The 12710-nt window shown below is 36.2% G+C and overlaps 1 protein-coding gene across 1 annotated transcript in view; it reads right to left on the bottom strand.

Moving 5' to 3' along the window:
* LOC115219746 (cAMP-specific 3',5'-cyclic phosphodiesterase 4C) overlaps positions 1-12710 on the bottom strand; it is a 734075-nt gene that overhangs the window by 547134 nt on the left and 174231 nt on the right. The gene's annotated exons all lie outside the window — the stretch shown is intronic.

The following is a 12710-nucleotide window of genomic DNA, read 5'->3' on the forward strand; positions in this document are numbered from 1 at the left end:
CAGAAAAAGTTATGTCAATTATTTTATTAGCAATGTTTTGATGAAAAACTGACATTTTGTTATATTCTCAGGATTGTAGAAATTAAGCAATCTCAATGGCTAAAAAAGAAACTACGGGTTATGGAATATATTTCAGATAAACAAAACTATAAGAAAACACATGTAAACTTATTATTTCATTTTAAAGGTGAACTATGTTTATACATAAGTATTAATTTCCCTCCATCCTATGTGATGATTTAAGGCTAGTGGTAAACAACATGTGTTTTGCCAGTGGGAAATATAATCACATGTCTCACTTGTGGACTGAAAGTAAATATTTTTGTTTGTTTATTTCAAGGAGGATCTCCCCTCCTTCATATAGGTTTACATCCTGTTAGCAATGTCATACCATATTTTTAACATTTTTACTATTATTGTTGTAGTTGTGGTGGATGTTGTAGTGTTGTGATGTTGCAGTGGGTGTTTTAGTCTGGTTACTTACTATTGTGGTATGGTTTATGTAATGGTGTGGTTTGTGTTGTGGATTTTGTGGTGTTGGGATGTTGTGGCGCAGTGAGAGTTATGTGGTTGTGAGTGTTATAGTTTTGTGGTGTTGGGGGAAATCATGATTGCTGTAGATTCACACATCATTTCTTCAGATAAATCTGTGGTTTCATTCACAAAACACTTAAACATTTCTGTTATATTTTCTATTTTCTGTCAAGTAAACAAGTAACTCCAGTGGTTTTCAATTATGTTATCTTAAAACTTTCTACATGAAACATATATAAACAATAAAATTTAGATATTAGCAAGCATTTTTATTACATTCAAATAACAACCAGCATTTCCTACATCTTTGTAATAGCAAATGTTAATGCTCTGTTGATTTATTTTTTGTTGTTTGTGATATATATATATATATATTAGAAATATTGTATTTCTAAATGTCTCAAAGAGACATGAGCGGTGGTGGAGCGATAGTGGTTGTATACTGTCAACTTAACGTGACAGTCATGTAAGGGAATTACACTACCGCTATTTAGCCCTAGGAAGCATCGATGCTTCCTGTTGGCCTTGACACATTTCCTGTGTCCTTATATATTTACGAAGGGGAGACAAGCACCCCCAACAGCTAAGCCTGCATCTAGCGACATGCATGTTTCTGGGTCTTGCCCGTCATCAGTCTAGAGTAGCAAGGCCTGCTAACTGAAGATACCTGCCTAGACTTCGTAAATATATATTGAAACTAAACAGATATATATATATATATCTGTTTAGTTTCAGTTGGGCAAAAACCTCAGAATGCATTCATAAAAAGTACCTATGTTTCTCTTTGCCAGCTACCTTCTGTTAATTCTATCTCCAAGGGTAATTTGATGATATGGTTACACATGTGGAATTCCTTTCAGCTTAGGATAACTATAATAACAATGATAAATTGCAGACGAAAATTCATAGGCTTTATTAAAGCACCACAACATATGTTTCTGTACCCCTCATGTTCATTAGGTTACAAAATATGTGACACCTGAAGAAGCACCCACATTGAAACGGAGTTGAGAAAAAATTTCAGATTCATAAATATTAAGAACAATCTTAAGTAATATCCTTATTTATAGAATATGGAAATTTGTTACCTACTGTGATGCATTAATAAAACCACAAGTTACCATTGTTATTTTACATATATATATATATATATATATATATATATATAAAATATGAATTAGAGATAAAACCACTATGATGCAACTCAAACAGTGATAGACATAAACCTATACATAAATAACAAATAATACATATATAATTAATATAATATAATATATATATATATATATACACATATATATCAAATGAAATAAAACAGAACACAAAGGATGTCGCGGTATAATTGTACCTGTTGATAAAACCGGCAATTGGTATAAATTAGACTACAATAATTACAAATTACTAACCATGAAGGAACTACATAAAAAATATAAGATCACATCTACTGAAAACCTAAAGGAAATTAACCGAAAAATAAAGGAAGCCGTGACATCCTTTGTGTTCTGTTTTATTTCATTTGATACATATACCCTCTCACCTCTGCTACTAGCTGACATATACAGGTGCTTACACTTATCAAGTATTCACCCTGAATTTATATATATATATATATATATATATATATATGTATATATTAATACAAAAAGTATAAAATGAATGATAAATATAATATAATAAGTATAATAAGTAAATATATTATATATTATATTAATTATATATATTATTTGTTATTTATGTATTGGTTTATGTTTATCACTGTTTGAGTTGCATCACAATGGTTTTATCTCTAATTCATATTTTATATATTTATACTGTGAAATTTGATTTAATACTAAATTGAATTTTTCCCTGTAAGTTTGGAGTTATACTCCCTAATATTATTATTATTATTATTATTATTATATATATATATATTATATATATATATATATATATATATATATATTGGATGCCACACCTCAACACTTGCTTCACTCATTATCTGTGACTTTTTAGTAAAACACAAAGTTACTCTCATCTCCCAGCAGCCCTAATCTCTGGATTTGGCCTCTGCAGACTCTCTTACAAAAATAAGCTTCTTGTTTGTTAGTAAATACGTGGGGATAAGAATAAAGTGTCACTAGTATACAGTTTAAAGCACTAACTGCAAATATCGTATCACCACAGTTACACTGTCCATTGTATGTACTTTCAACTTTCAATGGCCCATGTAAGCAGTAAACAGTAGAACTAATTTCTCTTTCTATCACTGCTTTTTTTTTTCCTTCCTCTTCACAAGCTGTCTCTCCTGAGACTCGAATGAGAAACGATAAAGATCACTAGGTAACAAGAAACCAATCCAATTGTGAAATTCAAACTGGAATATACGTTACGCTAAATAAAGACTACTAGTTACAACATAAGGAATCGGAGATGTAAAGTTCTTGAATACATGATTTGATGTAATGTATCTGTGTGTGTGTGAGTGCGTGTGTGTTTTGAAAGTATTCTGAACCTCAATGAAGCTAACCAGTAATTGAAATTGTCTCACAGCTATGTTCCTATCAAAAATCTATCTCAAGTATCATATAATATATAAAAATCTCAACCAAACTCTACAAATAATTTGAAATGTATATTTTCACTCTCTAACCTTTATATTAAATAACAAAAGGAATTAAAACTAAATTTCAAGCAGAGATTTTATTTCAATGACAATTTAACGTAATGTAATGCAGAGCTTTAATAGTATGAAAAACAGAATGTACTTTGACACAGTGACCTTGTAACTGTATATATGTTAGCATGTTTAATGTAGCCTCAGCCCTATCGAAATATCAGTGCTTCTAGTGTGTTTTCATGCTATGTTGCTTACTGTTAACTGCAGGAAAAAAGAAAAACATTACACAGAAATGCATACAAATAATACTTACATAAGGAACTATTTGTGTGCTTCTGAACATCGTTACACTCCATAATTAAATTTTTTTTTTATTTCAGATTACTGTAATTATGGCCAGTGGGGCTGATTCCTATTTCCCACTAAGAATATTTCAAGTAACACTTAGATCCAAAATTAAATCTCTGACACACGGGCTATAAATTCAACATTTAACGACCGAATATCATAAAACAAAAGCCTAAGAATATAAAATGAAGTAAATCTCAGTTTCTGTGATCTTCTAATACAGAAATTTAAAAAAAAAAAAAAAGTAAACCAGTTAGGTCACGGAGAACGGAACTTACAATAATTAGCTAACATTACAATGGTCATTTCAACTGTCTATAATTAATGAAGTTTTAAGTTGTCTGAGCTGTGCTGTAAATTTCAATTTGCTTTGTTAAAGATAATGTTGTGCACCTATATAGAAGTATTCCTTCACTGGAAAATCAGTAATAAACATGTTCTAGTTAGTCTGGCAGAACTATCTTTTTGCTAGTCCTCCACTATCTCTATAGTTGTCTGTACAACTGAAACCATCAATAGATCTTCAATTACATCAAGAGCACATCTCTTACTCCATTTCTCTCTCTCCCTCTGAAAGCATTGTCATCATGACTCCAATGCTCACAATTTTTTATGGACAGGAGTTGAATTTCATTATACATGGTTGATAAGAATAAGGCTATAATACATATGAGACAAGACCATGGATATCATCTTTCAGGGATCAATTTAAAAAATCACCAGCCAGGTACTGGATGGACAAAATTGTTTATAACCCCACCTTATCCGAATTTAAAGCTTTGATAGAAATTATTTTTATTATAGAAAGCATTTAGTCATCTTTCAACAGCAATAAGAGATGAAGGAATGACACAGTCAAACACATTTGAGCAAAGTTCAATATTTTATGGAAAGGATTCTGTTAGCAATATATTGTGACCTCCTTCGGTCATGACTGACCGTGGAATTGCACCTAGAAAGTTACCCTCTGAGGCACAAGTCTGGGCAAGGTTGTTTATGGAAGACCAGCAGTCGCCCACACATACCAGCCTCCTCTCTCCACGCCACCAATGTTATCCAAGGGAAAGGCAAAGGCAAAGGGGCCAATACAGCTTGGCACCAGTGACGTCACAGCTCATTTATTAACGTGCAAGTGGCTGAGCACTCCACAGACATGCGTACCCTTAACGTAGTTCTCGAGGAGATTCAGCATGACACAGAGTGTGACAAGGCTGGCCCTTTTGAAATACAGGTACCACAGAAACAGGAAGAAAGAGTGAGAGAAAATTGTGGTGAAAGAGTACAGCAGGATTCACCCACCCCCCTGCCAGAGCCTCGTGGATTTTAAGTGTTTTCGCTCAATAAACACTCACAATGCCCGGTCTGGGAATCGAAACCGTGATCCTACGACCGCGAGTCCGCTGTCCTAACCACTGGGCCATTGCGTCTCCTAGCAATATATATAGTACCAACATTAAGTAGTAGTGCACTCAAAGACAATTTTAATATAACAACTAACACTGACAAGAAAGTATATACTATGTTATAATTATAGTTAAAAGAAAACAGCATTTACTAACATAAATATTTACAAATTTAAAGTCATTATGACATGAGAGTCCACAATGGAAATATTAAGGTTAAAGTCTATCTTCATTGAACAAAAATTAATTTAACCAACTTTTTTTAGTCCACCATCACTGCTCTACTATGAGTTATTGTTTTTGTTGTGAGAATAAATGAAGCCTTTATATGTTTAAGAGTGGGACAACAGTGAATTTGTAATGTTTAAATTTTTCCTAATGGCATTAGCTGCATTGAGTGAATTAACTGGCTTTTCTTGAAGACTGGCCTTTGATAAAACTTTTTCCTTTTCCATGTCTATGTTTACCACAATTCGTATGAAAATGTATAAACAAATAAGTGAAGTTAAAATACACACTGTAAAGAAATGAATCGTTTTATACATAGACAGCATGTCAGCATACAACTATATAGTTACTAAATTCTTTAGATGACAAATAAGATATCCCTTTGCCTGGAATGAGGAGTGAGATTTTCACCCAAATTCAAATTTGAAACTACTTCCTAATGAAATCACTAAAACACCATATGAAGAGAACAGTTGAAGCTTTAAGACCAAATAATAATTTAGCATCAATCACATCCCCAGGAATTCATAAAATTAAAGATGCATTATCTTTCTCAGACTAGATGAATCTCTGCAGTTTTATGCACTTGATAATTTCTCTGGAGCTAAAAAGTGAAAAAGGATACCCCAGTTCTGACCTCAGTAATAAACAATTAAACATGGCAAAATCTGAAACTTATTTACCCTTTTACAAATCAAATCTAATATTTGAATTAAATAGTTCAAGACTTTTCAAATAAAGTAGTGTCAGACTCATTTATTTATAAAGCTCTAACTTTATCATTAAAAACACTTCAATAAGCACACATTCATGGCAACATATGTCTACATATAATGAAGGCATTCAACCAGAAGTATGTATTAGTCCATTACTAGTTGAATGCCCGAACAGAAAAGTTGAATAGTTTGATTAATGTCACATTTGATTTGGACAATAACAAAAGTATTAATAAAAACGTTAAATGATTGATTGTATACATCTTTACATCTCGGAGTCCACTTCAGATTTTCCCTTAAACATAAAGGACAGAAAAGGAAACCACTCATTTGTATTGGTCCCAGTATTACAACATGTAGGGACCACAACAATTCAATGGGTTATTGAACTTTCTTTACTCTTTTAATTGTTTCAGTCATGTGACTGTGGCCATGCTGGGGCACCACCTTTAGTCGAGCAAATCGAACCCCAGGACTTATTCTTTGTAAGCCTAGTACTTATTCTATCGGGCTCTTTTGCCGAACTGCTAAGTTACCAGGACATAAACACACCACCATCGGTTGTCAAGCGATGTTGGGGGGACAAACACAGACACGCAAACATGTACACACACATACATACATACATATATATATATGACGGGCTTCTTTCAGTTTCTGTCTACCAAATCCACTCACAAGGCTTTGATCAGCCCAAGACTATAGTAGAAGACACTTACCCATGGTGCCACGCAGTGGGACTGAACCCAGAACCATGTGGTTCATAAGCAAACTACTTACCACACAGCCACTCCTACACCTAAGCACTATATTTTAAAAATAACAGCTTAATATTATTTATTTAGTGTTATATATATATAACCCGGCAAGACCAGTGAAGCCATAACCCGTGGACCCTACCTAGGACGTAGTCAGTCCACCTGTGCATACCTTCCTTCTTGTGACACTTGTGAAGATCTGTTGAGGCAAGTGAAAATCAAATCAATCAAATCAAATCAAATTAAACCAAATCAAAATAGATGAACATCAATGGAATTTGTATCCTTGTGGTACCAGTGCCGGTGGCACATAAGAAAACCATCCGAACGTGACCGTAGCCAGTACTGCATCGACTGGCCTCCGTGCTGAGGGCACGTAACAAACACCATCCGAGCGTGGCCGTGCGCCAGCCTTGTCTGGCACCTGTGTCGGTGGCACATAAAAACACCATCCGAGCGTGGCCATCTGCCAGCCTCGTCTGGCACCTGTGTCGGTGGCACATAAAATCACCCACTACACTCTCGGAGTGGTTGGCGTTAGGAAGGGCATCCAGCTGTAGAAACACTGCCAGATCTGACTGGCCTGGTGCAGCCTTCGAGCTTGCCAGACCCCAGTTGAAGCATCCAACCCATGCTAGCATGGAAAGCGGACGTTAAACGATGATGATGATGATGATGATATATATATATATATATATATATATATATGTATGCTTATGTGTATATGTGTGTGTATATATTTGTGATGTTATTGGTAAAACATGTTCTTTGTCTATCTCCTTATCCTCTTGGAGATTTGGGGTAAAATTATGCTAATGTGTCCTTCAAATTTAATTAAATTCTATGTTTTTATGCAGCTGAGGATTGCTCTGCATTTTAAATTGATGTAATGATTGCATTGTTCAATTAAATGGAGTTGTATGAAATGGTCGTACCGCATTACCTCTGGATATCATTGTTGCTTATTTTGATTTATATATATATATATATACATATATGCATCAACCACTCTAGCTCTGTTCACAGTATTTCAGTTGAAAAAGCTTACTGAAACAAGTAAAAGAGTAGAAGAGACATATATATATATATATATACTTATATAAATACATTAGATGCTATGAGCGGTTCCCCTGAAGGAAGAGAGTATAGTTGTTTTAGTATAGACTTTCTTCCAAAATGCATCAGCTCAAATTTTCCCTCCTTCAGTTGCATTTTGTTTTCGTCTGCCCATTGACTCACAGCATATGGATCAGACTGGAATTGAGTTGGTCTTCTTCTTCATTGATGATTTACTGGAGCTTAGCGCCATCAGCAAATATTTTCACTTTGCAGTGATTTATGATGCTGGAAAAGTTATTTATGTAAATTATAAAGAGGAGCGGGCCCAAGACAGTCCCCTTTTACTTGTTTCAGTCATCTGACTGCGGCCATGCTGGTGCACTGTCTTTAGTCCAGCAAACTGACCCCAGGACTTATTCTTTTTTAGCCTAGTACTTATTCCAGCAGTCTCTTTTGCCAAAGTGCTAAGTTACAGGGATGTAAACACACCAGCACCGGTTGCCAAGCAAGGAATACTGGAGGAGGGGCAAACACAGACACAAACACATACACACACATATATATGTTTGTTCCTTCTTGAGCCATGCCTGGCTCATAAGAGCCGGTTTCCCAATTTCCTTGGCGTATAGGTTTCCCACTGGATAGAACCCTGGTCCGTTGCAGGTGAGCTGCAAGATGCAGGAGGAAAGAGTGATAACACATACATCGCCTGGTCTGAGATTTGAACCTGCAATCCCTCAACCTGCTCTAACCATGAGGCCATGTGCCTCCACACACATATATATGTATATGTATATATATATATATATATATATATATATATGCATACATGTATACACGATGGGCTTCTTTCAGCTTCCATCTTCTAATTCCACTCACAAGGCTTTGGTCAGCCTGATGCTATATTAGAACACACTGCCATACCAGTGAATTAGATGTTTTACACCCCTTTGAAGGAATCGTTTTTTACCTTTGTTTGTTTTTGTTATATTATAAAACCCGTATTTTTCCCAAATTTCTCAAACCTGCTATAATGTAATACATGTCTTTGGTGTGGTAATTGTATGCGGCTGAAGAAGGCTATTGACATACATGTTACATCAATTATGCATTGATATAAACTGTCCAATAAAACCAGAAACATATGTACCGCTAAATCCTTTGCATCCTGTTTTTCTTTTGATAAATATATATATATATATATGCACACAAACACACTGGTAAAATATATATGTATACACACATACTGAGGAACATGATTAAAACTAAATCCCTTAGAATGCTAGGTCTGGATGTAAAACCGTTTTATTAGGCACCAAGGTGTCCTTGGAAAATGACAAAACACATTTTGTTGGATGTATCACTGGAGCTGGCTCCACAGATAAAAAAAAAAAAGAAACCAGCGCATTCTGTAACATGACTGGCATTAAAAATGAAATAGTTGGTTATATTTTGGTCAAGCGAATTTATCATACAAGATGTAAAACTCATATTTTTGGCAGTGATGTTTTGTCATCACCTGCTCATTGTAAATTGCTGACAGACAGAAGACAGAAATATAAAAGGAATATTAGACGAAGATGATTTTTTTCATTTAGATAATTAAAAATGGTACTTGTAGGTAACACAGTCAATAAATAATGTAAGACATATATCAGGTGAAGGTTATGTATATTGGAGAAGGTTATATAATGTGTGAGTGTGTATGTTTGTGCTTCTTCATCTTGAGATAGCTTGTAAATGACTGTTACCATCATACAAATATTGTCCTTTATTTCCAATCTTCCACGTAAACATGTCCAATCATGGAGAAATATACTTCATTTGGAAACAAGTGAGGGTTAACAACAGGAAGAGCATCAAGTTGTAGGAATCTAAAAAAAATGTCTTCATTGAAGCATAGAAAAGTGGACATTGCAACAAATACGATGATGAAGATGATAGACATGTGTGTGTGTGTGTGTGTGTGTGTGTTTGTGTGTGCATGAGTGTACACCACTAATCATCCGGTTAGTAGAAGTAAACACTTCAAAATATTTTGAAAGAAGTACACCTACTCTTCTCCCCCAACACACATTCTCTCCTTTTTATCTTCCTCACTTCTTAATACAAACAATAAAATAGTTTTCAAATGGATGATTACATCAATATAGAATAACTTGTATAATTGGAGCAACTGAAATTATGCTTCTTATATATCTATTTCTTTACTACCCACAAGGGGCTAAACACAGAGGGGACAAACAAGGACAGACAAACGGATTAAGTCGATTATATCGATCCCAGTGCGTAACTGCTACTTAATTTATCGACCCCGAAAGGATGAAAGGCAAAGTTGACCTCGGCAGAATTTGAACTCAGAACGTAAAGACAGACGAAATACCTTGGGCAAGTGTCTTCTACTATAGCCTCGGGCTAACCAAAGCCTTGTGAGTGGATTTGGTAGACGGAAACTGAAAGAAGCCCGTCGTATATATGTATATATATATATATGTTTGTGTGTGTGTTTGTCCCCGATGGTGGTGTGTTTACGCCCCCGTAACTTAGCGGTTCGGCAAAAGAGACCGATAGAATAAGTACTAGGCTTACTAAGAATAAGTTCTGGGGTCGATTTGGTCGACTAAAGGCAGTGCTCCAGCATGGCCACAGTCAAATGACTGAAACAAGTAAAAGAGTATTAGTGTAATGCTCTAAATACATGAATTGGCGCTTTTCTGTCCGTGAAAGTAATCGTAAAGGTCGTGCTATGTTGGCTGACAGGTTAAAAAAGTATCCGACTTTATTTTTCCCACAAAACTAATGTCACGTGGCAAAATCCTTTGGGTGGGAGGTACACCACCCATCCTACGCATGCGTGAAAGTTTTCACGCCTGTAGGCCACGCAGTTCCTGGCTGTTATGCCTAGAGTACACCCATGTAGTGCGTGCTCGTCTGATTTTCGTCTTCACCGAACACATCGAGCAGTGATATTGCATCAAGTTTTGCCAAAAGCTTGATAATTCTCAAGCTCAAACCACCCAAAAAATTTAGCAGGCTTTTGGCGATGGCTGCGCCTCGGTGGAGAGTGAGGCACACCATTTACAAGTGGAAACAAGGAGCCAATTGAGAAGGTTTGGTGAATAGTCATGGGAGACTGTCGTGTAACAATCCAGGCAATTATTCACAACGAAGTGGGAATAAGCACAGGATCTGCGTTTTTCATTTTAATGAAGGATTTGTGCATGGAAAGAGTGTCAATGAAAGGTGCTGGCAGAGCAGCAGAACCAACTCCTTCCTTCTCGGGCCATTCCTGGCTCAAATGGGCCGGTTTCCCGGTTTCTTGGCGTAGAGGTTCCCCACCTGGACGGGAAGATGCAGGAGGAAAGAGCGAGAGAAAGTTGTGGCGAAACAGTCAGCAGAAGTTTCGCCATTACCTTCTGCCGGAGCCACGTGGAGCTTAGGTGTTTCGCTCATAAACACACACATCGCCCGGTCTGAGATTCGAACCCGCGATCCCTCGACCGCGAGTCGGCTGCTCTAACCACTAGGCCATGTGCCTCCACTAGAACCAACTCCATATAATAATCGCTCAGGATATGCTGGACTGTGCAAACCGCAATACAGACTTCATGAAGACCATCATCATTGATGATGAGACATGGGTTTATTGTCTCTCTGCTCGATGCATTTGGTCATCTTGCATGAAAACGAAAATCCAACGAGCATGCACAATACATCTGTACTCTAGGCATAGCACACGGGAACTGATGTGGCCTACCAGCACGAAAATTGTCATGCATGCACAGGAAGGGTGGCATTACTTCCTACTCAAAGGATTTTGCCCGAGCAGCATTAGTTTTGGTGGGAAAAATACGGTCGGAAATTTCTTGAACGCAGTTCGGACACATATAATTATTCATACATGCTGTTTAATTCAATAACGATTAAATGAATTAGCAACCAGCCAAGCTTTAATTAAGCAAACCATTTGATCTGATTGTTTATATTTATCAACGCAAATGTTTACCCTATTTTCACTTGTCAAACTCTCACAGTGTTGGTTAGGAAGATATTAATTTTACCTTAATATATGTTTATAATTATCCAACCTTCTGTTTAATACAATAGCAATAAACTAATTAGTGGCCTAGCAAGTATCAATTAATTATGCAAATCAGACCAACATATTAGCTAAAGCCAAATAAATAATTATAATGAATTTATCTCTCCATGGGCAGAAATGATAAATTCTTCTGGTCTTTTAGAGATCAATTCAGCTAAATCTGAAAGCAGGTCAAGTTAACCACAAATTTGTTCTGTCCGTGGAATATAAAAAGAAACTTTCTTGTTATACTACTAAGTAAAAACTATTTTCGCTTACTTGACATATTTGCTCAGCACCAATCTGTCTCTACATCTGATTTACATTTTGACAATAACCATGTATAATTTGTTACTTAACGATCACATTTCATTTTCCTTCTACTGACTAGACATTAACCTTGTTCTAGCCATGATAATATCTTTGTTGGTAGTTAGGAAATAAAGAAAATGAATGGACAAAATCATATACATCTAATTTTTGCTGTTATCCTAATGAACAACCTTTTATTTTCCTAAAAATAGCGACTCACACTGATTCCAATAAAATAGCCATCTTTCTAATTTAACAGCCACAAGTCAGACTCTCTACAATTGTCCCACATCAAAGGCCGTACTGGTCTAAGGATGTCTCAATCTGCCTGAAGGCAGAGTTGCATCTGATGTCGTTCCAGTTACGTTGAACATTTGTATTCTGGAGGATGGCAAGGCCCTCAACAGTCCAGTTAGCTAGAGCTGTCTCTAGTACCTGGGCCATATCGGGTTTAGCCATCCCGCGAAATACCTCGCCAATGAGGTTGCCACTGGAGGATATTGAGGAAACATATACTGACAGAGCCAGGTTCAATGCAGAACGGTAGCCAAGGTCACCGAATTTAGCCTGTTGCCAGCCGGCGCTGATAAAACTGACATTTCAGATCAGTTAAGTACAGCTGGGGCGATCTGTGAGAGGGTGACATGGCTCACTGCACAGCCAAAAAAGGAG

Source organism: Octopus sinensis, linkage group LG15 (genome assembly GCF_006345805.1).
Source record: "Octopus sinensis linkage group LG15, ASM634580v1, whole genome shotgun sequence".
In the NCBI taxonomy this organism is placed as follows: Eukaryota; Metazoa; Mollusca; class Cephalopoda; order Octopoda; family Octopodidae; genus Octopus; species Octopus sinensis.